A 24282-nucleotide genomic window follows, 5' to 3' on the forward strand; every position below is an offset into this window, starting at 1 on the left:
GATTGGGCGTTGAGGTAGCGGTTGGTGTGTGTTTTCTTCTGGTATATGGTGTGTCCTAGTGTGCTATCTGTTTTTTTTGTAGATTAGTACATCTAGGAATGGTTGTTTGTTTCCGTTTCCATGGTGAACTTGATTTTGGGGTGTGTGCTGTTTAGGTGTGTTAGGAAATTGTTTAGGTTTTCTTTTTCATGGGGCCAAATCACAAATGTGTCATCGATGTATCTTAACCATAGTTTGAGTTTATGGGTGGCATTAGCTAGGGCTCTGGATTCGAATTCTTCCATGAACAGGTTTGCAATTAAGGGTGACAGTGGTGATCCCATAGGGGCTCCTTCAATTTGCTTGTATCTTTGTCCTTTGTATATGAAATATGTGTTGGTTAAGCAGTGTTCTGTTAGTTCCATGAGATGTTTAGCTGGTTGGTATTTATTTTTGATGATTTCAAGAGTTTCTTTTATCGGGACTTGAGTGAATAGTGAAACCACGTCGAAACTTACAAGCAGATCTTCTTGTTCCAGGTGTAGATCTTTGATCATTTCCAAGAAGTGGTATGAGTTTTGTACATGTGAAGCTGCTGCTTCAGCATGGGCTGTAGCTGCTTTGCTAAGTGTTTAGCTAGGTTTTGTAGTGGTGCTCCTCTGGAGCTGGCTATGGGTCTGAGAGGTATGCCTTCTTTGTGTATTTTGGGAGGTCGTATAGTTTGGGGCATCTGGAAGATTTTTCTCTTGGGAAAACTTAAGAACACACACACACACACACACACACACACACACACACACATTTGCAGATTGGTTGGCTTTTTCGTAAGAACCTGTGTGGCTGAGGTATTGGCTGTTGTGTCTATCAGCCTCCTGTGTTGTAATGACCTGGGTAATGGGTTGTGTGATGACCTTCTGAGTTCTATTGTTTTGACATTCTGGGTCTTGTGCTGTAATTTCCTGGGTTGTAATGACCTGGGTAATGGGCCGTGTGATGACCTTCTGAGTTCTATTGTTGTGAATCCTGGGTCTGGTGCTGCATTCTCCTGGGTCGTTGGCTGTTTTTGCAACCTCCTGAGGTTTTGTGGTGCAACCTCCTGAGTTCCGTGATGTAATATCCTGAGCTGGTGGCTGTGATGTGATATTCCGGGTTTTGGTTCTGCCGAAATGTCACTACAACTTTAGAAGCACAACTATAATGATGTGGGAAAATTCCTGAACAAAGCTGAATACCATACATATAAATACCCGCGAAAACTTAAGAAAACATATGTATGTATGTATGTATGTATATTCATTCATTCATTCATTCATTCATTCATTCATTCATTCATTCATTCATTCATTCATTCATTCATTCATATGCAGCCTCTTCATTCAATGTGGCCTAGGCAAGCCAAAAGCAAATCTGTAACCATGCTCTAGGTCAGGCCTGTGGGACCAGGCTGGAAATATCAAGGGACTGGCCTGCCTCTAGTGGCTAAAATGGGCTGTGAATCCCTCCCTGCACCTCGTTTGCACCCTCCTGCAGCACTCTGCCTGCAGAAACAGGCTGAAAAATGGGTCTGAAACAGCACAAAAAACGGATCCAAAATGGGCTCCAAACGGGCCACAAAACAGCCACAAAACAGGCCACCTGACAGTAGGGTGCTGCAGGAGGCATCCATCCCACCCCCCTGCTGCTGCTGCCCCTCTGCCCCCTCTGCCTCCTCCCCCTGCCCACAGAGGAGAACTGCAATGCTGATCCGGCCCTTGGAGAAATCCAATTTGACACCCCTGTTCTAGGTGGTTGTGGATTTGCTGTAAAGATTAATTGTTTCCACTAGTGGAAGTATCATTGACATAAAAAAAGCCAAAAATACTGATGGATACTGCCATTGAGATCCTGGCTGGAGATTATACAGTTCTTCTGTTGATTAAGTAAAACCTCAAAATGATCTGATTCCAGACCTTAAAGAATAGCTGTTATGTTTTCTTAAGTCCCTCTTGTTGGCCTCTGTCTCTGTTCATGATAATATTATGAAATAACTTGGGAAGAGAAAGCTAGGAATAGAAAGGGTGGGGGTTTAATGTGGAAGTTGATACTGTAACTGATGCTTTTCTTGTGGCAATGAAGTCTAAGCCTCATTCTTTTTTTCATAGATTGTATTGATACAGAACCAGTTTTTCCCCCCCTTGGGGAAGGATTGATATGAAGGACACAGAGTCAGGAGTTGTAAGCTGGAAAATATTTGAAGAATTTGAGACTGGTCAGTGAGCAATTGATAGGTGCTCAGCACTTCCTCTCCCTGTCTTCAAATGTCCCACTTCATCTTAACTGTGCAGGCTGAGGCAATCTGACACACTCATAGTGAAGTTTGGTTGGTATTTTCTTTCTTTCCAACCAGGAGATGTTCTAGTTTTTTTTTTTCCACATTGTGTAGCCTTTTGTCCCCAGTCTGGAATCATCTAAATGTGTTTGGGTAACAGTTTTCACAATTCCCATTCTCAGGCTGCAATGAGGACAAATAGTTTAGATGGCTTTAAGGTAGATGTGGGCATTCACAATCAGAACAGTGAATTATACTGGTTTGTAATAATGAGAAACATGGAGGCTTTTTATCCCAATTCGTTTCTAGCAGCAGTACTCTCAGAACTTTACCATGAAACTGAGTAATCTCATTTCAGTAGTTTATTATTATTATTTTTTAAAAAGTTGGAAGACACCTAAGAATCGAACCCCTTGCACATTTTAGGATTCATTGTAGCATCCCCAATAGAAAAACCTCCAATGTAGGGAAGAAATCACTCCATGCAATAAACTATTTCGTTGGTTTAACAGAGGGACCGGCCTAGCCACCCCACCCAGCGGGCCCACACCATTCGCGGCGTCCATCTCTTCTTGAAGCTCAGGAGGCCCCACACTGAGGGCCGTCCTTGGGGTCCACGCGGCCCTTTTCGGTACCCCTTCGCCTCCATTTCCCTTGTCGCCTACAGCACCCTCTCCTGTGGCGCCCCAGCCCACAGCCCTGGTCCTCTCTACTAGCTAGCCAAGTTCGCACCTCTAGGCCCCAGCCCCAACCGGGTTGCTCTTCTCGTCTTTTGGTCTCAACCTTTTTAATGTGGGACCGGATGCGTCTGGGAGTCACAAGGCTGAGGGTAGTCGCCCTTGAAGGTTGTCCCTCGCCATCTTATTGTCGATTCTTCCTAAATCAATCGACCACATCCTGACGTATCCCATGTTCAGTCTTACCTAGTAGACGGGAAACCACCCCTTTCATGCGCCCTTCAGTTTGAAAAAGCTATCGTCTCCTCTCAGCTTTTTCTTCTGTGCTACTGTGATTCAAAGAGAAATTTTTTTTGTCACACATTAGATGGATATTCTACTCAGGAATTTGTTGGGCAACTCACAGAAAAGTCAATGTGATTTTGCGCAGCCAGGAGAGCTTTGGGAGCTATTTCAAATATACTGATTAATTAATTAATTAATTTGTTTGATTTGTCAATCGCTTACAAGATACAGGTATAAGAATAAACATAGTTTTGAATACATGAGATAGATGCTTATAAGAAAAATAAAAAGAAACAATAGGACAGGGACGGGAGGCACAATTGGTGCACTTATGCACGCCACCTACAGGCCTCTTATGAAGGGGGTGAGGTCAATAGTAGACAGTCTAAGGTTAAAGTTTTTGGGGTTTGGGGAATAAACCACAGTCAGGTAGAGTATTCCAAACATTGACCACTCTGTTTCTGAAGTTGTATTTCCTGCAATCAAGTTTGGTGAGGTTAACCTTGAGTTTGTATCTATTGTGTGCTGTTGTATTGTTATGATTGAAGTTGAAGTATTCATTTGCAGGTAGGACATTGCAATGTATGATTTTATATACTATACTTAGATTGGACTGGAAGCGGCGTAGTTCTAGATTTTCTAAGTCTAGAGTTTCAAGTCTGGTGGCATAAGGTATTCTGCAATGAATAGAGGAGCAGAGAACTCTTCTTGTGAAATATTTCTGGACTTTTTCAATTGTGTTAATATCAGATACATGATATGGGTTCCAGTCTGATGAGCTGTATTCAAGTATAGGTCTAGCAAATGTTTTGTATGCTCTAGTTAGTAGTGTGATATTACCAGAGAAGAAGTTACATAGGATTAGATTAACAACTCTTAATGCCTTTTTGGCTATGTAGTTACAGTGGGCTCTAGCACTTAGATCATTAGAGATGAGTACTCCAAGGTCCTTGACAGAGTTTGGATCCTCAACAAGGTCTTGACTATTTAGCTTATATTTTATTTTCTGATTTATTTATTTTTTGCCAATACGTAAGACAGAGCATTTATTTGTTGAGATTTGAAGTTGCCATTTGATTGACCATTCTGACACATAGTCAAGGTCTTTTTGGCGGGTAGTAGTATTGTCTGTGGTGTTGAATAGCTTTACATCATCAGCAAAGAGAACGCAGTTGCTCTTAATATGATCACAGAGGTCATTTATGTAGAGTATGAAGAGAGCTGGTCCTAAAACACTGCTTGGGGGACACCACTGTTGACAGGTACAGAATTTGATAGGACGCTCCCAATTTTGACCATGTGTTGTTTATTTGACAGGAATGCTTCTATCAAGTTATGAAGTTGTCCAGAGATATAATAAGATTTTAGTTTTAGGAGTAGTTTTTCATGTACCACTGAATCAAAGGCTTTACAGAAGTCTACATAGATTGCGTCTATTGCTTTGCCCTGATCGAGTTGTGTAGTCCATATGTTTTTGCAGTGTAAGAGTTGCAGATTACAGGATCGTTTTTTTCTGAAACCAAATTGTTTATTAGAGAGTAGGTTGTTTGTTTCTAAGTGGAGGATGATGGATTGGTTAATAATTGATTCCATGACTTTACAGGTGATGCAGCATAAAGAGATTGGTCTGTAATTTTCAACTAGGCTGGGGTCTCCCTTTTTGAAGATGGGGATGACCGTGGTTTGTGACCATAGTTTTGGCAAGGAGCTGGTCCTGAAAGATTTTTCAAAGATTATGCTTAGAGTTTCGGCTATTGCAGTGTATAGCTTTTTTAAGAAGTAGGCACATATTCCGTCCGGTCCAATAGATAGGGATGGTTTTAGATTGTGCAGTGCTTTTTCAAAAATGTCTTCTGTAAAATCGATATGTATTAGATTATTGCAGTTGTCTGTGGTTCGACTAGGAAGTACTGGGCTTGATCCATTGCTGTTTACAAATACTGAGCCAAAGAATGTGTTAAAGAGATGTGCTTTGATTGTGTCATTGTTGCAGTCTTTGTCATTAGGTCCTTTCAGGAGTGGGATGGACCTTGTGTCTTTTAGTTTGTTGTTTACAAAATTGTAGAAAGCGTGGGTGGAATTGGTGCGTAGAAGGTTTTCCTCTTGTTTAATGTGATAATTGGTGCATTCAGTCTTTATCTGGTGGCATAAATTTTTGTATCGGCTTTTGAAGTTGGCAACGTGACCAGATTTGTTTTTCCGCCAAAGTGATTTCTTTTTGGATTGAAGCTTCCTTATTGTTATGGGTAATCTGTTTTTCCTGGTTTTGGGAGTAGTTATTGGTACATATAGTTTGATGGCTCTTTTGATTTCTAGTAAGAATATGTTGTAATTTAGTTCAGCTGTGAGCCAAAACAATTAAATATGTGTTGTTTGTGTGTATTCTTGATTCTCATTTAGAGAACAAATGTATATGATATATGATAAAAGAGAGAACTTCATTGCTGGTTGATATCAAAGTTATTTATTTGTAGAGTATATATAACTTTTTGACTCCTATTTTATGTTTTGATTTCTCTCATTGTCTTTTATACTATTACCTCTGTAGGTTTATTAGAGCTCTAAAAATAACAATGATACCTCAAAAAACTACATAGTATGTTTCTGTGTCTATATAAACAAGTTAATGTTGCATACTTGTTTGTTCTAGAGAAGTGTTAAAAAACGGGTGTTCATGAGACAGTTGGTAGATTGGTTTGTTTCCTCATTGTCCCTTGATTCTATTGCCTTGTGACATTTGGCCTGCTTTATTTTAATTTTTTGCAGACAATTTTTTAAAATAAAATAAGGGTGCATAAGAGAACAGCCTGTTTCCTAAGGATGCTGGGTACTGTTCCAGATTGTTATGTAATGGCTGGCTTTGTTCCTTCTCTTCTGCCTCCGAAAGGGGAATTGAAACAAGGTCCATGAAAACATTTGGTTTTGTTAAAGGACAGGACATTCTCTTCTAATTTGCACCTTTTGTCAATAGAGGAAACAAGTCAGCTCAATGGGAACAAGTGTATTTTTAACCAGTGAGTTTTCTTAACAAATATTCAGAATAGAGTAAATATCACCTGGGAAGGCTATGAGAAGGGCCTTCTTATGTTGAAAGCTGAATTAGAGTGTGCAAAGAAGACCACAGTGATTCTGGTTAAACTGGTTTTGTTTTAGAGCAGCTAAGAATCTGCTTTATGTCAGAAGGTATGACTTCCAACAGTGGAGATAATTGTTTGCATTTTATCAGATTTTCTCAATTCCCCCACAGAGCAATTCCAAGTGCAAGGAAAACTAGAGAACATAATCAGATGATATACTAGGAAAGGAGAATTAACTTGTGTGGTTGAAATTTGGTTGATAAAAAATAATTAGCACTGTGCTTCCTTGTGACTAGTTCAACTTGTATCTATCGTGCCTGAACATATACTGAGGCCTAATAGAAATGTCAAAAGAGTGGAGAGCTGGTGGGTTGACATTCCACACTGCAACACTGCAAATCTCACTTGTCCAATCTAGTAACTGGTTTCTTATGTATTTCTGTCATCTATTATGTATTTCTGTCTATCTCTGTCTCCTTTGCAGTGATCTCCTAGGTCTGCCTTAATCTATAGTCAGTGGACCAGAAAACTTAAATTTAGGGAATTTTCCACATAGACAGCACACATTACTACCAGCCTTACATGCTTGGAACACTATTGGTCCATGTAAACATTCATTAGATTTTACCAGCACTAGATTGGGAGGTCTGAAGTCAACTGCTCATTTGTAGTGGGGGAAAAAAAAGGGTTTTCATCAAGAGCCATTCATATTCTCCTCTTATTTTATATTGCAATTGTAACAGGAACAACTGCTTTTTAACAAGCCTTTTTCTTACATGCTGGAATTGGTGAGACAGCTTCAAGCATTGAGACAGCTTCAAGCAGTATCTTGAGCTTGTTTCTCAATATGTGAGGGTTGCATCATTTCCCCCCACCCCGCCCGCAGTATAGTGTCATATCACTGGAGGTTCTTTTCTACATAGTACTTCCATGTGGTTACTCTAGGTAACAGAGAAAGATGACTGTTCCAAAAACATCTTGCTGAATATCAGAAAGTACTCTGTCCCTAGATCTTGAAGTGGTCTGAACTTCCTATGCCATTTTGAGAACCCACAGATTCAGAAGATTTCTAGAACAATTTGTTCTAAAAATCCAAGAGGCATGTGAATACTGCTGGTATCAACTCCAGCAGCATCTCCAAAAGCATGCATTTCCTTTTTTCTACTTGCATTTTCCACGAACACTTCATTCCGCCCTTTATAGTTTGGCAACCTGGCCTGCCCTCCCTCTCCACCCCCCCCCCAAAAAAAACAGAAGAATTTTGGCATTTACAAATGTTAAGCGAGGTGGCATCAGTGATGTAATAGTGTTCTGAAAGAAGCCAACATCTGAACAGAATGGAGCTGGAAAGCATAGAAATCTTGATTTCTTCACCCTGTAGTGCCATATAGTTATCTCATTTTCTTAAATGTTAGTAAGTAATATTGTTTCAGGGCAGTTACATTCTGGATAATTATTACAGGATGCACATCACTCAACTTTTGAGACTCATGAACTTTAGATGTAATATATAATTTATTAGCCTTTTCTTTATAATCTATTAATAATCTATTATTATATTCTACAATCTATCATAATCTATTAATCTCTTCTCAGTAGCCTTACTTGAAGTTTCTAGCACACTTCTAACTAACAACTGAGAATGGGAAAATTAGTGTGTTTTATCCATGGTTTCTGTATAGCATGGTAACTGATGTCTAAAATCAAATTATGTTAATATCATATGTGTTAGGGATAACATTGTTTACCCTAACTGGTTTGGGTAAAAATAATAAATATGGTATCATGGTTTGTTAGTTAAAGTGTGTGTAACTTTAACTGCAAGAATGTAATTGAGGGTGTGGTTGTAAAAGCACTATATAAGAAGCGAGGCAATTCCAGCTCTCTCTCTCTGGCTTACTGATCCCTAATTACTGGAAGGATTGATGACTGCGTTCTTGCCGAAGAAGGAGTGTTGATATTTTCTCAACGGAGAGAAGATAAAGATTGGATTGATTTATTGTAAGTGAACTGACATTGGCTATTCAACACGGATTTTGCAAATAGAGTATCCCCGACAAGACTTGACTGAAATTGATATATGACTAATGGACCGTTTGTTTGACTATGCTATAATTCTTAAATGGAATAAACTATATTTTTGATAGCACAAGCGTATCTGTATTTTTACTGCGTGTTAACTAGAAAACTTATCTCACACATTTACCTGTCTTCCTATCTGACTTCGCTGCACGTTCTGTAAAGTTTGTTTTCCTTAACACCCATTGGGGAATCCAGGCTTAACAATATGTCATAGAAAGAACACCATTTTAGGAATGTGCAAAATGGGACATTTCTGGAATGGAACATTCCAAAGAACTCTAGTGCACATTGTTTTTGCTCTGGACAATACTAATCTGAGGATGTTTAGTAGTTTCCTGAAATAGAAGAAATTTGTGGTGTTTGAATTACTTCTACTTTGGAGGATTAACCTCTGTGTAACCATTGGACCACCTCTGGAACTGATCCATTGGAGAACTGACGTGCTTAAGAGTTCTGGAATATTATATTTTGCACGTACCCAGTGACACTTCTGTTACGGGTATGAATGTTTGTATATTACTAGCAAAATATACTTCATTATGGTAGGTTTGATGTATTGGATGAGAGGTCAGGTGTTTCAAAGATTCTTGGCAGGAGCGGCATGCTTATTTGAGTCACTGTGTTACATTTTAGATCTTACTAATGAAAGGCTATTAGTAGAGATAGAAGGAGAAGATAGACACTGCCTTTATTTCGATGATGCTGTCTGATAAGAAAACGTTATCATTTACCTATAGAGGAATACATTTCATCTTTGCCAATGAATTTGAGATAGTTTACTGCAGGGGTAGGAAATCTCCAGCAGTAGTTGATATATACAAAACATGCCTGGGATGAATTCAGCTATATTTCTCAATTTGTATTTTGATTTGGTGTCACTTGATCAGAGGTTAATGGCACCAGGTTAGAAACTGGGAGACAGTGAGTTCTAGTCCCACCTTAGGCACAAACTCAACTTGATGACTGTAGATCAGTTATACTTTCTCAGCCTTGGAAAGAAAGCAAGGGCAAGATTTTAAAACCTTGCCAGAAAAACTGCAGCAATCAGCCCAGGCAGTTCCTAGGACTCAACCCTGACTCAAAAGACACACAAACATGAACGAAAGCTTTGGGGGAAATTAAGTACAAAAATGAACATCTTAAAATTTAGCAGATTAAAAAAAACTTTTTCTTGCAGGGTCTTTGGTGCACTCAGCTTGTTTTTTTTTCTTGCAGGTGTTTCATTACCCAAACTAGGTTATATAATCCATGCTAGTCCTGATATCATAGACCAGCATTGATGATATAGCTAGTTTGGGCAATGAAACATCTGCAAGAAAATAACCAAGCTCAGAGAGCACCAAGGACCTCTCATTTCAACCCTGAGCTACAAATATTCTCCTTTATAGATATATTTTTTTCTTAATTTAGGGACGTTTTCCTGTAGCAAAATAAATACAATAAGGCCATTTTGCCCATTGAAAAATCTGCAACTTTCCCAAAAAGAAAAAGCAAACATTTTGGTCTTGTCCTTTCTACAGCACTGATATGTAGTAAGAATATTATCAACTATATCCTCAAGAAAATAGCTTATTCCATACAGTTTTCAAAAGAAAAAAGTTGCTCTCCCTGCTTGATTTTTTTTTAATGATGGAATACAACCCAGGAAGTATTGTGCTGAAAGAAATGGATGGTGATGAAAGATAGACTTTCATAATGCTACATAATATAAAGTTATATAATGGAAGTACAGGCCAGGGAGGAAGGGCAAAATGGCAGCTAGTTGCTGCCACAACACTATAATTACTGGGTCTCAACTGATTGTCATTTCATGTTCCTTGTCAAATCCACAAATGTACACTACATTCTCTGCTTTTTTTCCTTGTCCTGACCTCTGCATTTCGGGAAAAGTCTTGCGCAGAAATTTTAATAAGATCTTATATGATTGTATTCACAGTGGATTTCACTTTGTTTTTCCACAGCCAATATTTCATATCCTGATGGCATTCAGAGGTTCTGGAGAATCTGACCCTGAACATTTAAGAAAGGAGAATGTAGCTGGGTAAGGTCATCTTACTGATGACAACTCAGCCCAGATGATCCTTTATCCATTAATGTTACCAGGGAAAACAAGACAGAACACTTTGGAAGAGACTAGAGAAGTCTTGCAATGTCATGTTCTAGATTAGAACACCTGGAGAGATAGGAAGAGAACACAAGGTCTTTCAAGCTGCTGAGAGATTGAAGAATATTAACTAATTAATTCCAACATAAATCATCCTTCAGAAAGATCAATGCATTCTGTATTTTCTGTCCTTGTTATAAACCAGGGGTCTCCAGACTTGACAACTTTAAGACTTGTGGACTTAAACTCCCAAAATTCTCCAGCCAGCTATGGTGTTGAAGTTGAAATTCTGGGAGTTGAAATCCACAAGTCTTAAAGTTGCCAAGTTTGGAGACCTCTGTTCTAAACATAGAGAGAGAGAAAAAAGAAAAGATCCAAGCAATCTATTTCATCTAAGATGGCTGATCTTAGTTTTTGTCTGAAATGGTATAGAATTTCCCGCTTAAGCAGGGGGTAAGACTAGAAGATCTCCAGGGTCCCGTCCAAATCTGTTATTTTTTATTTGTTATTCATTTGATTTGTCAATCGCTTACAAGATAATAGGTATAGGTATAAACATAGTTATGAATACATGAAATGGATACATATAAGAAAAATAAAAAGAAACAATAGGACAGGGACGGTAGGCACATTGGTACGCTTATGCACTCCCTGTACAGACCACTTAGGAAAGGGGTGAGGTCAATAGTAGACAGTAAAGTTTTTGGGGTTTGGGGAAGAAACCACAGTCAGGTAGAGTATTCCAGACATTGACCACTCTGTTGCTGAAGTTGTATTTCCTGCAATCAAGTTTGGTGAGGTTAACCTTGAGTTTGTATCTATTGTGTGCTCTTGTGTTGTTATTGTTGAAGCTGAAGTATTCACTGACAGGTAGGACATTGCAATATATAATTTTATATAGTATACTTAGATCAGACCAAAGGCGGCATAGTTCTAAGTTTTCTAGGTCTAGAATTTCGAGTCTGGTGGTGTAAGGTATTCTACAACGAGTAGAGGAGTGGGGAACTCTTCTTGTGAAATATTTCTGGACTTTCTCAACTGTGCTAATGTCAGATACGTAATGTGGGTTCCAGACTGATGAGCTGTATTCGAGTATTGGTCGAGCAAATGTTTTGTATGCTCTAGTTAGTAGTGTGATATTATCAGAGAAAAAGCTACGTAGGATTAGGTTAACAACTCTTAATGCCTTTTTGGCTATGTAGTTACAGTGGGCTCTAGCACTTAGATCATTAGAGATGAGTATTCCAAGGTCCTTTACAGAGCTTGCATCATCAACAAGGTCTTGACTATTCAGCTTGTATTTTATTTTCTGATTTTTTTGCCAATACGTAAGACAGAGCATTTATTTGTTGAGATTTGAAGTTGCCATTTGATTGACCATTCTGATACATAGTCGAGGTCTTTTTGGCGGGTACTAGTATTATCTGTTAAATAGCTTTACATCATCAGCGAAGAGAATGCAGTTGCTCTTAATATGATCACAGAGGTCATTTATGTAGAGTATGAAGAGAGCTGGTCCTAAAACACTACCTTGGGGGACACCAATGTTGACAGGTACAGAATTTGATAGGACGCTCCCAATTTTGACCATTTGTTGTCTGTTTAACAGGAATGCTTCTATCCAGTTATGAAGTTGTCAAGAGATACCATAAGATTTTAGTTTTAGGAGTAGTTTTTCGTGTACCACTGAATCAAAGGCTTTACAAAAGTCTACGTAGATTGCGTCTACTGCTTTGCCCTGATCGAGTTGTGTAGTCCATATGTTTTTGCATTCCATGACTTTACAGGTGATGCAGCATAAAGAGATTGGTCAACTCGGCTGGGGTCTCCCTTTTTGAAGATGGGGATGACCATGGCTTGTGACCATAGGTTTGACAAGGAGCTGGTCCTGAAAGATTTTTCAAAGATTATGCTTAGAGGTTCGGCTATGGCAGTGGATAGCTTTTTTAAGAAGCAGGCACATATTCCAACTGGTCCAATAGATAGAGATGGTTTCAGATTGTGCAGTGCTTTTTCAACATTGTCTTCTGTAATATCAATATGTATTAGATCATTGCAGTTTTCTGTGGTTCAACTAGGAAATACTGGGCATGATCCATTGCTGTTTACATATACTGAGCCAAATAATGTGTTAAAGAGGTTTGCTTTAATGGTTTCATCATTACAGTCTTTACCATTAGGTCCTTTCAGGGGTGGGATGGACCTTGTGTCTTTTAGTTTGTTGTTTACAAAATTGTAGAAAGTGTGGGTGCAATTGGTATATAAAAAGGTTTTCCTCTTGTTTAATGTGATAATTGGTGCATTCAGTCTTTATCTGGTGGCATAAATTTTTGTATCGGCTTTTGAAGTTGGCAACGTGATCAGATTTGTTTTTCCGCCAAAGTGATCTCTTTTTGGATTGAAGCTTCCTTATTGTTATGGGTAATTTGTTTTTTCTGGTTTTTGGAGTTGTTATTGGTACATATAGTTTGATGACTCGTTTGACTTCAAGTAAAAATATGTTGTAATGGTCTTCAACAGTATTGCTTCCAGTGAATAGAAATTGCCAATCAAAGGATGAGAGATTGTTGTCTGTAAGATCATAGTTGCCTTTTTTGAAGTTATAATTGGGAATCACATCGTTATGATGATTTTTGTGTGGATGTATGGTGAGACAAAAGTCAATCATCTGGTCAGTGTTGAAAAGGGTTCTTTAATTTGTATTCCATAAATTGAATTCAAACTATTGCAGAAGATGAGATTGAGGCAGTTGTTAAGTCTAGTATTGTTGGTTACTAGTTGTTCCAGTCCCAGATTTGTTACAGCATTGTACAAGGTTGCATGTATGGGTTCAGTTTTACATTCATTCAGGGTCCAGTTAATATGAGGTAGATTGAAGTCACCAAGAAAGATAAAAACATGTGAGGATGTTGCCCATGTTAGTAGTGAACTTAGCTTGTTTACATGTTCGATGTCATAATCAGGGGCTCTGTAACATAGTAAGAATCGAAATTTGATATTTAAGGACAGTTCACAGATGATGGTCTCAGGAAGAGCAAGCTCCTGGGTAATTTGGATGTCTTTTAGATGTAAGGAGTTTTTATAGAAGATAGCAACACCACCTCCTCTATGGATTTCACGATCTTATTGGTAAACATGATAGTCTCTTACTGTGGTAATGGAGTCAGGGAGAGATGCGTTGAGCCATGTTTCACAGACAAATATGATCATGAATTTAGCCGTATTTAGTAAGAGGAGAAATTCAGATATTTTATTCACAAGGCTTCTTGCATTGAGTAGCTTGCATTTAAGGTCAGTTGCAGTTTGAATTGAAGTAGTTAGGGTGTGTGTGCCTAGTCTTGGGTGATGGTGGATTGGTTTAAGTAGGGTTGGATGCTGAGTTGTGGGTAGTGTGACTTACTTTTGATACAGTCAGCATGGTAGTCAATGTATAGATCCTTCTCTCCATTGTCTAGATGTTTTTTGAGTTCTGTGCAGAGTTCATGGGAGCGGGCACATTGCTGTATGGTTAGGTCAGGGTGAGAACGGAGGTTCTTATGGTTGGTGTTGCTTTTGGTGAGTGAATTTATAGTATAAATGAATTTACATTTGCTTGATTCATTTTTGCAAATGACCCTGAAGAAGCATGGGGCCACCGAGCCATCTCTGTTTTTGAACTCTGAGCCAATGCGGGAAATGTCAAGTATTTCATCAGGGGAGATGGTTGATGCTTGATAGTCACTGATGATGTTGCGGACAATTGTAATGTCATAATTGTCATTGATGTCCTCTAGACCAAGATGGTGTTTGGACACTTACGTTCATGCTCAACAGATTCTCTGACGAGGATTGGGATATCATTATTTGTTGGATTTAAGGTTTTTTTGTGGATTGGATTGCGGTTGTTGGGTAGAGATGTGGTTTGTAGGTATTGGATGTTCAGGTTTTTGTGTTGTGTCTTTTTTTTTTCAAGGTTACTTAATCTTTCTTTTAAAGTGTCCAGGGATGCTACTATGGTGTTAAGGGATATTATTCATGTTTCTATGGTACCAACTCTTTCAAACAGGGCAATATATTTGTCCATTTTGGGTCTGCATGATTGGCAGAAATATTGAAATGCATGGTTGGGTGATTCTAGGAATTGAAACATTTGCTTGGGTAATCCTAAGCAGCCATGGTGAGTGTAGTTGTCACATAGATAATATTTGGTGGAATGTTCATTATCCTTTAGAGTTTCATAGCATATAAGGCATGTGCAGGAGTCTTGTGGTTCATTGGTGGGGATTTTTCTCTCTTTAGGTTATGGTTTGGCATTTGATATTTTTCCTGGCATGGTAGGTTTGTTGAGATAGTATGCTGATTAAATTGCTTAATGAAAATTTTTTGGGTAATCAATATAGCCAATATCACACCAATTAATCAATTTCAATAATCTCTCTAGTCAAATATTTTGCTAAGGAACAATCAGCTTAATCAATTAATTACACTAATCGCTAATCACACTGTTCAATTAAATTCACTAAATCACTAATTTTACTAATCAATTAAATTACATGAATCCTGATCTTTTACGCTAATCAGTAATCACACTATTTGCACTAAACACTCTAATCACACTAATCAATTAAAACAATAAATTAAATTATTGATAAATTAATTATTTTATAGAAATTGATTAACTAATCATTGATATAGGCAATGAGGTAGAAAGGTTATAAGTTTTGAGGTAATGAAGTAATCAGTGTTTAAGTATTAAAGTAATGAGGTAGTATTGAGAGTCAGCAAGTAAAGGGGTAATTGCTGCTGATATCTGATCCACAGAGTGAGGACTCTGAGATTCCTGATTATTCTGTTACGCTGCCTTGCAAGATCAGAGAAATCAGACAGTTTGCCCCAAAACTCCCAAGAAGAAAGCCTAAAACTTTCTGCATGCAAAGATTTTAAAAATTTTCTGCACCAGGACTTACTACTAAATTTTATAGATAAAGATCTGGTTTCTAGGACAAATGTAAAATGCTACAAAATGCAGATCCACATTATGTATTTTAAGTACAAGGTGTTTTTGTATTATGTTGATGACTGAATGATGAACAAGGAAAAAAAATCTAAATAGAAGTGAAATCCTGCTTAATTCGGGTGATTATCTTGGCAGTTACCTGAATTAAACAGGATTTATGTGTAGACATATACACATACACACAATCTTGACTCCAACTTCAAAGGAGCCAAGGGTAAATAAGGACACATTCTAAGGAGAGTTGTAATAATTTACAATCTTAAAAGGCAACACTGAGAACAAAGCTTCTCTTGAGAATTACTCCCCGTCCTCTATTAGCACATTGATGCTTGAATAGATTAGTAACTGTATTCAGATAAATTATGTTCATGAATAAGAATGCAATTGTTGAGTTTTCTAATGATCCTGTCTGCTAGTCTTAGTGGGAGACTGTTTTGATTTCCCATTGAACTTAGAATGTTCCTCTGATTTACCTTGCAAATTCTTCCTTTTTTTGAAAAAGAATGGAGAATATTGGATAGCAAGAAATTATAAAGATGTGCAATCATTATATTTCTTTTAAACTGTTTGCATTTTTTATTGAACTAGATAAATGTAAGGAGTCCTTCCAACTGAAGAGTTCACTTGCCCTATACATAGCCTGATGAAACCTACACTCCAAAAAGTGGGTAGCGCCAGAAAAAACTAAATTGCCTTGGAACATATTAATTGGCATAACAAGAATTATCCAATGATACGCAGATAAAAGGTTACTATCTGTATATTTAATCTTTCCCCATCATGTTTAAATAAATGAAAGGTCATCTTCTATGAACTGTTACATAGGCCCCCCCCCCCCCCCCCCACTTTTAATACAAAGGGGCAACTTCTCTTCTCTCCCATCCTCACTGCTTCCTTGTTTTTTAACAACAATACACTTACCCAAGCCCCCACCAACCCCCCACACCCCCACAACCCCCCACCTCCCCCCCTTTCTTTCCCCCCTTCTCTGTTTTCTCCCTCCCCCCCCCCCCCCCCCCCCCCCCCCCCCCCCCCCCCCCCCCCCCCCCCCCCCCCCCCCCCCCCCCCCCCCCCCCCCCCCCCCCCCCCCCCCCCCCCCCCCCCCCCCCCCCCCCCCCCCCCCCCCCCCCCCCCCCCCCCCCCCCCCCCCCCAGAGAATCTTCTTTCTTCTTAAAAAAAAAATAAAAAAAAAAAAAAAAAAACAACGATGTCAATCAAGGTCAGCTTTATTTTGTTTTAAGCTCATAGGCATTTTTGAAATTGTGAGAACATGGCCTTTTACAATAAGGTTGGTGTGGTAGTAATGCCAGTAATACAATATCAACACAACAGAAGGAAGGCAGACTGATAACCTAAGGCACGTTGCCACCCACTCAGTGCCACAGAATATTTTTTGTCTTTGGCAAGTGGCTAGTTTCCAAGCATTGGACTGCAGCTTGCCATCTTTTTCATTTTATAAAAAAATCACTGGGGGCGTTGTAAGGTACAGAAAAGTTCTTATCCCTAGAGATGGTGCTTCAATTTTTTTTTAGAATTAAAACATTTTTTAAAAAAATACTGATGGAGGTACACTAAGAAAACAGTTTGCAAATTTTATAAGTTGCTTCCACAGAGCAAATTCTTTCTGGTTTAAGTATTCTGAGCAATTTGTCCATATAATCCATTCCACAGAATGGGAGGGTAGAAGAGAGATGTGGCTCTAACCATAAATGTATACGAAACAGACTCTGCATTATTAGAAAACAGAGGTATATTTATTCTGGTTAATCTGTTCATATACAATTACACCTGGTGAACCTGTTCTGGAATACGTTTTCGGGTATTAGAAGCACAGTTGCATGACCGAGTTCTGGCTAAAACCAGAAAACCAGTTTCTGCTCTTGTGCTATGTTGAATCAAATCAGAATAGAGTCGGAAGGGATTTTGAAGGTTTTGTAGTCCCAGCCCTCTGCTCAAGAAGGAAACTGTCTACCATTTCAGATAAATGGCTGTCCAGTCTTTTCTTAAAAATGTCCTGTGAAGAAGCACCTACAACTTCTGAAGGCAAGCTGTTCCACTGGTTAATTGTCCTCACTGTTAGGAAGTTTCTCTTCAATTCCAGGTTGCTTCTCTCCTTAGTTTCCATCCATCTTCTATCATGTCACTCCTAGTTCTTCTTTTCTCTAGACTAGCCAAACCCAAATCCTGCAACAGTTCTTCATATGTTTTAGTCTCCATGCCATTAATCATTTTAGTTGGTCTTCTTTGCACTTTTTCCAAAGTCTCAACATCTGCTGCTTCTTTGCCTGAGAGAATAAAGAACATCGACACTAAAGCAAAAATAGCCCATATTTTGAAATATCTGTGGAATAAACACATATTAATGAGTGATCCTCATGTTCTAGGCAGAAAACAGAGAAATTCTTAGATTCTGGATTATTGAAATCCCGTGGGCTATTGTAGAAAACATGGCAGAAATACAAGCTCAATTTTCATCAGTGAGCAACACAATAATCAGACAAAACTAAACCACAGGGATTACTCTTCCAAATTATAAGCAATATCTCCAGCTGCAGGATGATTGGAATCGAACTTGAAACATTCACTGAGGGGTCCAATATAGTTTTCTTGGGAACAATATGGAAGTAGTTTTCCTTTTCTTTCTTCTGGAATATATATATATTTTAAAGAAAACTTTGGATTCTTTGAAATCTTTCACTCACCCAGTTTGATCATGGTATCACTCATACCCTCTAATTTTATACTCTTATTGTGCTACCAAAACTGAACCTACAGTATATTTCTTGGATAGCTCTAGAGCATGGGGATATTTGGTTAGAGTTTCCCACAGGGGTCCAGCTGTTGCTTAAATCAAACCCAGTTTCCTCAGCCAGCTGTTATTTCAGAAAAGCCACCCACATTGTAGCTAATACTATGAATGGTGTTTTGTTTTGTTTGGCCTTAGTTTTATCTTAAAAATGGACTAAATCCACCTCATCAAATGAAGCTGATTGCAAATCTAAACTATATATATCAGGGTGAATCTGTAAAACATTAAGACTTCATGTACTTTTAGCTTTAGCTGTAACAGGCACATAACTATCTCTCTTGGAAATTATTTGTTTAGAAATAATAACACTATAAAAGTGTGACAAGAGAAAATAAACCCCTACTCTCAGTTATTTTGGATTCCATCATCCTTCATCTTCAGGCAGAATGGAAATTGACAAGGATAATGGCATCTGAGAGCCAATAATCTAGAAGGCAGAATGATTACTCAGACTTGAGACTCATGATTTAATTAGGGCATCTATTGGAACCCTGACAGTGTGCTTATAAATGCTTGCTTATTTATTTATTTATTTATTCACTTATTTATTTATTTTGCATACAACTTGATAAACTTTTTAAAATAACTATCAAGGATTTCTTGAAGAAACTGCAGTGGATTAAAATGAATTAGAATAGCAACCTTTTTCAGATTTGAACTCATATACATATTTAATAAATACTATTATTACTTAAGATTACATAAGAACAGGTTTTATTTGTTATTGTTGTAAATGAATAACAAATTAAATTCTAGCACTGCCTTGAGAAAATCCTTAATGTATGGCAAGTGGGAAACACAGGGCAATATGCTTAAATTAGGGAAAACTAATTTTGGGGGTATAAAAGTAATTGAGGTATAAGGGTAATAATCTAGTTTTCTAAGTCCCAAGTACACCTTAATAGTTAAGAAAAGTTAGATAACCAAAGTAGGGTACCTTAAAAATACATGTGATCTGTTATAAACAACTGAATTGAAATTTATGCTGGATAGCAATTGTCTGCATTTAGAACCACATTCACATATTACACTAAACCAGGATTTTAAAACTGTGCTTTGTTAAACTTTGTTATCGGGATCATCTATAAGATAAACCTCATAGGTCAGCAAGCAAAGCACCTTATGGTTTAGCCTTAATGTGTGAAGTAGATTTTTGTGTGATTATGTCAAATTGATTTTTTTATTTTAAATTGGGTTAATTCTGAAACTAATTGACGTTATGCTATTTCTGATGTTGGAAACTACACTGGTCATAATGAGTTAAACATGGCCAAATAATGAGTCAAAGGGCAAATTTAATTTATCTGGGATAAAATATTTCCTGTTTGTGATTTCATGGTTTTACCTTAGTAATCCAGATGTAGACAATTGCTAGACCAACGGATAATCTTTTTTCCTGTATCTGCCAAGTACTGTACAAAGTTTTACTGTTATCCATTACAAGTGAGCTTTAATTCTTTTTTGGGGTTGGACCTAATTTAATTTTATAGTGGTTTCACAGATCTATATTTTTGTCATGGTTTACAATACTATATTTAAAGATAGATGCTATCTGTAAACAATGCTTTGAAAGTTGTGCTTGCTTGAACCCCATGTGATATTTCTCAGGCTAGATGTTCTGTCAGATGATTTGGAACAGATCGGGGTTCTGAGAATTAGAGTTCAATAATTAGAGTTGTATCTAGAGGAAGTCATTTTGGGCAAGGCTTTTCCAGTGTGGAATCAGTGTGGCCAAGGACAATTTATACAACCAGAAGAATCAAGTGATATTATTTTTTGTTTTGTTTAGTTATGTCTGATTATGATAAGTCCCTGCAGTTTTGTTGGCCAGGTTTTTCAGAGATGGTTTGCCATTGCCTCCTTCATAGTGTCACTAACTCAAGATCACCCATCTGACTTTGGGCCTAAAGTGAGACTACAACCCAGAGTTTCTAGCCTGATGCTTTAATCACTACACCAAAGAGGCTCTCGCCAATTTATGCAACCAGAAGAATCCTGGAAACAGACCATAAAGAAATCAGTACAGGTTTTCAGGGATAATTCAAATAAATAATTCCCCACCAATAGCCTGAAATTGTAGAGTTACCTGCCAAAGCTTTTTACTGGAACCTGTAAGTTTTATCTTCTGTGATCAACAGCAATTTCACATGTTGTATAATCACTTCACACAAATTTTTTCAGACCTCTAGATTCCCACTCTATTTACTCTTGACAGTCACAGTCCTCTCAAAAATTAAGCTATCCCACCTCAAAGAACAACCATTATTCTCATAGCCTAACTCTCCAACCACAATGCCCTGTTTGATTACCTGGAACAATAAGCTTCTAAGTTGGCAACATGCTACAGATTCCTAAGTCATTTGGATAACATCTGCCACAGCAACATTTGCCACAGCAACTTTTAATCAGTTTTAATTAAGTTCCCCTAGAGTCATTTAAATTGTTACCTTATGACATTTATACAATTCTTTACACCATCTGTTTTTCCACATGAACATTCACAGGCGTACATATCTGCAATTATGAGTATCTAATTTGTTGCTCTTCTCTGCATTCTTTACAGTTTCTAAGCATTCTTGTATTGTGGCAACCAAAATTGGACATAGTATTTTTGTATAATTTGAGTACTGCAGTGCAGAATAGAACTACAACTTCCTGTAATACCTCTGGATGCAGGCCAAGATTACATTGGGTCTTACATTTAACTAAATAGACACTACATGTAGACTGTGCTTGCATATTCCAAAGACATTAGGAATCTTCAATGGTCCTTTGAGTGCAGTGTCCCAAAACCTTTTTGATTTCGTACATTGGAGAGCAACTAAGTTTTCATTCTATTTCTGCAGAATAAAACAAGGCACATACAAGGGTCATTCAATCAAAAGTACTCACATGCAATGAACACTCTACCATGAAGGAATGCCTGTGACCGGATGGATGAATGAGCACCTATTTAGGATGCTAAAGCAGTTGATTTCCTGAATTAGCAATGTATTAGATAACCTTTAAAGACATTCTTAACTCTTTGAATATTTGAATGAAATATGGGAAAATGTTTTGCACAACACTCAGTTCATTGATATAGATCTTCCCTAAACACTTTTTGGGCTACAATTCACTTGCCTGGATGAATGAGCCATTCTTAAACAAACATTACAAAAACATCCTCCATTCCAATGAAAACAAGATGGAATTATTTCCAGTGAAATCTATTCATAGATCCATGTCTGAGTAATCAATAACAAGGCCCATAATTTGTTTTGCAAATATATACCTAAAGAACACAGGAAAATGTTTTTGACATCATTTTGCTCATGCCAGTATTTCTGAATAAATTCATTGGCAATGCATCACCTGCCCAAGTTTTTTTAGGCTTGGGAATTAAACAGAAATGGTTCTGGTTAGTACTTGAATAGACAATGTAGGGTAAATCAGATGGTTAAAATATGTCTAGGAAGACACCAAATATTCTGTTATTGTCAAGAAAGCATGTGTCCCTGAAATCATCTGAAATTCAATTTAGCTCAAGGAGCTGCCTGCCTGCCTATCTATCTGCCTGCCTATCTATCTATCTATCTATCTATCTATCTATCTATCTATCTATCTATCTATCTATCTATCTATCTATCACCAACTGGCAACACATCCTTAGTTTTTAACTAGAAGGATGTGAACTGGCCTTCTGATCATTGATTTGCAAGAGGAAAGAATTGGGAAAAAATTGTTTTGTTATCCTAGATGATACAGCAAAAATATTTAAAAAATGGCTATTTTGGTTAGCAAAATCCAAATGATGCCACAAGTGTTCAAGATTTACATGAACATCTAGTCTTCTCTGAAATAAACATAATATATGACTACTTGCTCAAAGAACAAAGGGGAAGAAGGAGCACCTGTAAAATGAGTGGATTTGGTCTTGGAATATAAATACACTCAAACTACTTAGGCTTACGTACAGGTGAAACTCGAAAAATAAGAACATTGTGCAAAAGTTCATTTATTTCAGTAATGCAACTTAAAAGGTGAAACTAATATATGAGATAGACTTATTACATGCAAAGCAAGATAGTTCAAGCCGTGATTTGTCATAATTGATATGATTATGGCTTACAGCTCATGAAAACCCCAAATCCACAATCTCAGAAAATTAGAATATTACATGTAATCAATAAAACAAGGATTGTACATAGAACAATATCGGACCTCTGAAAAGTATAAGCATGCATATGTACTCAGTACTTGGTTTGGGCCCCTTTTTCAGCAATTACTGCCTCAATGCAGCATGGCATGGAAGCTATCAGCCTGTGGCACTGCTGAGGTGTTATGGAAGACCAGGATGCTTCAATAGCGGCCTTCAGCTCTTCTGCATTGTTCGGTCTCATGTCTCTCATCTTTCTCTTGGCAATGCCCCATAGATTCTCTATGGGGTTCAGGTCAGGCGAGTTTGATGGCCAAACAAGCACAGTAATCCCACGGTCATTGAACCAGGTTTTGGTTCTTTTGGCAGTGTGGGCAGGTGCCAAGTCCTGTTGGAAAATGAAGTCAGCATCCCCATAAAGCTCGTCTGCAGAAGGAAGCATGAAGTGCTCCAAAATCTCCTGGTAGACGGCTGTGTTGACCCTGGACTTAATGAAGCACAGTGGACCAACACCAGCAGATGACATGGCTCCCCAAATCAACACAGACTGTGGAAACTTCACACTGGACTTCAAGCATCTTGCAGTGTGTGCCTCTCCATTCTTCCTCCAGACTCTGGGTCCTTGGTTTCCAGATGAGATGCAAAAGTTGCTCTCATCAGAAAAAGAGGACTTTGGACCACTGAGCAACAGACCAGTTCTGTTTTTCTTTAGCCCAGGTAAGACGCTTCTGACGTTTGTTGTTCAGGAGCAGCTTGACAAGAGAAATACGACATTTGAAGCCCATGTCCAGGATCCGTCTGTGTGTGGTGGCTCTTGATGCACTGACTCCAGCCTCAGTCCACTCCTTGTGAAAGTTCCCAACACTTTTGAATGGCCTTTTCCTGACAATCCTCTCCAGGCTGCAGTCATCCCTTCTGCTTGTGCACCTTTTTCTTCCACACTTTTCCCTTCCACATAACTTTCTATTAATGTGCCTTGATACAGCACTTTGGGAACATCCAACTTCTTTTGCAATTACCTTTTGAGGCCTTCCCTCCTTATGGAGGGTGTCAGTGATGGTTTTCTGCACAACTGTCAGGTCAGCAGTCTTTCCCATGATTGTGCTTCCCACTGAACCAGACTGAGAGACCATTTAAAGGCTCAGGAACCCTTTGCAGGTGTTATGGCTTAATTAGATGATTAGAGTGGGACACTTTGAGCCTAAAATATTGCACCTTTTCACAATATTCTAATTTTCTGAGATTGTGGATTTGGGGTTTTCATGAGCTGTAAGCCATAATCATCTCAATTATGATAAATCATGGCTTGAACTATCTTGTTTTGCATGTAATGAGTCTATCTCATATATTAGGTTCACCTTTTAAGTTGCATTACTGAAATAAATGAACCTTTGCACCAGAGGTGGTATTCAGCAGGTTCTGACCAGTTCTGGAGAACCGGTAGCGGAAATTTTGAGTAGTTCAGAGAACCGGTAGCAGAAATTTTGAGTAGTTTGGAATACCACCTCTGACCGGCTCCACTCCCATTTCTTCTCTGCCTCTCGAGTCCCAGCTGATCAGCTGGGTCTTTTTTTGTTGCCCTGCACAGGAGAACGGAGCTGGAAAGCAGGTTATTGGGGTGGGGAGGGAGGATTTTGCAGTAATCTTCCCCCTGGAGTGAGGAGGGAATGGGTTTTTTTCAATATTCTTCCTCTGCCATGCCCACCAAGCCACATCCACCAAGCCACGCCCACAGGTTGTAAAAGTATTTGAATTCCACCACTGTTTTGCACAATATTCTAATTTTTCAAGTTTCATCTGTAAGTTTGCAAGAAGCAGTACACCAAG

At 38.3% G+C, this 24282-nt stretch overlaps 1 long non-coding RNA gene across 3 annotated transcripts in view; it reads left to right on the top strand.

Annotated features, from left to right (window-relative positions):
• The window catches only part of LOC113413199 (uncharacterized), a 109233-nt gene that overhangs the window by 1456 nt on the left and 83495 nt on the right, over positions 1 to 24282 (top strand). Inside the window, exon 1 of one of the 3 annotated variants that reach the window (XR_015748698.1) lies at positions 2120 to 2227. The exons of the other annotated variants lie outside the window; for them this stretch is intronic. This is a non-coding gene — a long non-coding RNA (uncharacterized LOC113413199). Of the gene's footprint in view, positions 1 to 2119; positions 2228 to 24282 lie in introns of those variants that run through there. 3 annotated transcript variants of the gene reach the window in all.

This window comes from Notechis scutatus, chromosome 3 (genome assembly GCF_049901735.1).
Source record: "Notechis scutatus isolate UNSWTSFEM ecotype Mainland chromosome 3, rNotScu1.2, whole genome shotgun sequence".
Lineage (NCBI taxonomy): Eukaryota > Metazoa > Chordata > Lepidosauria > Squamata > Elapidae > Notechis > Notechis scutatus.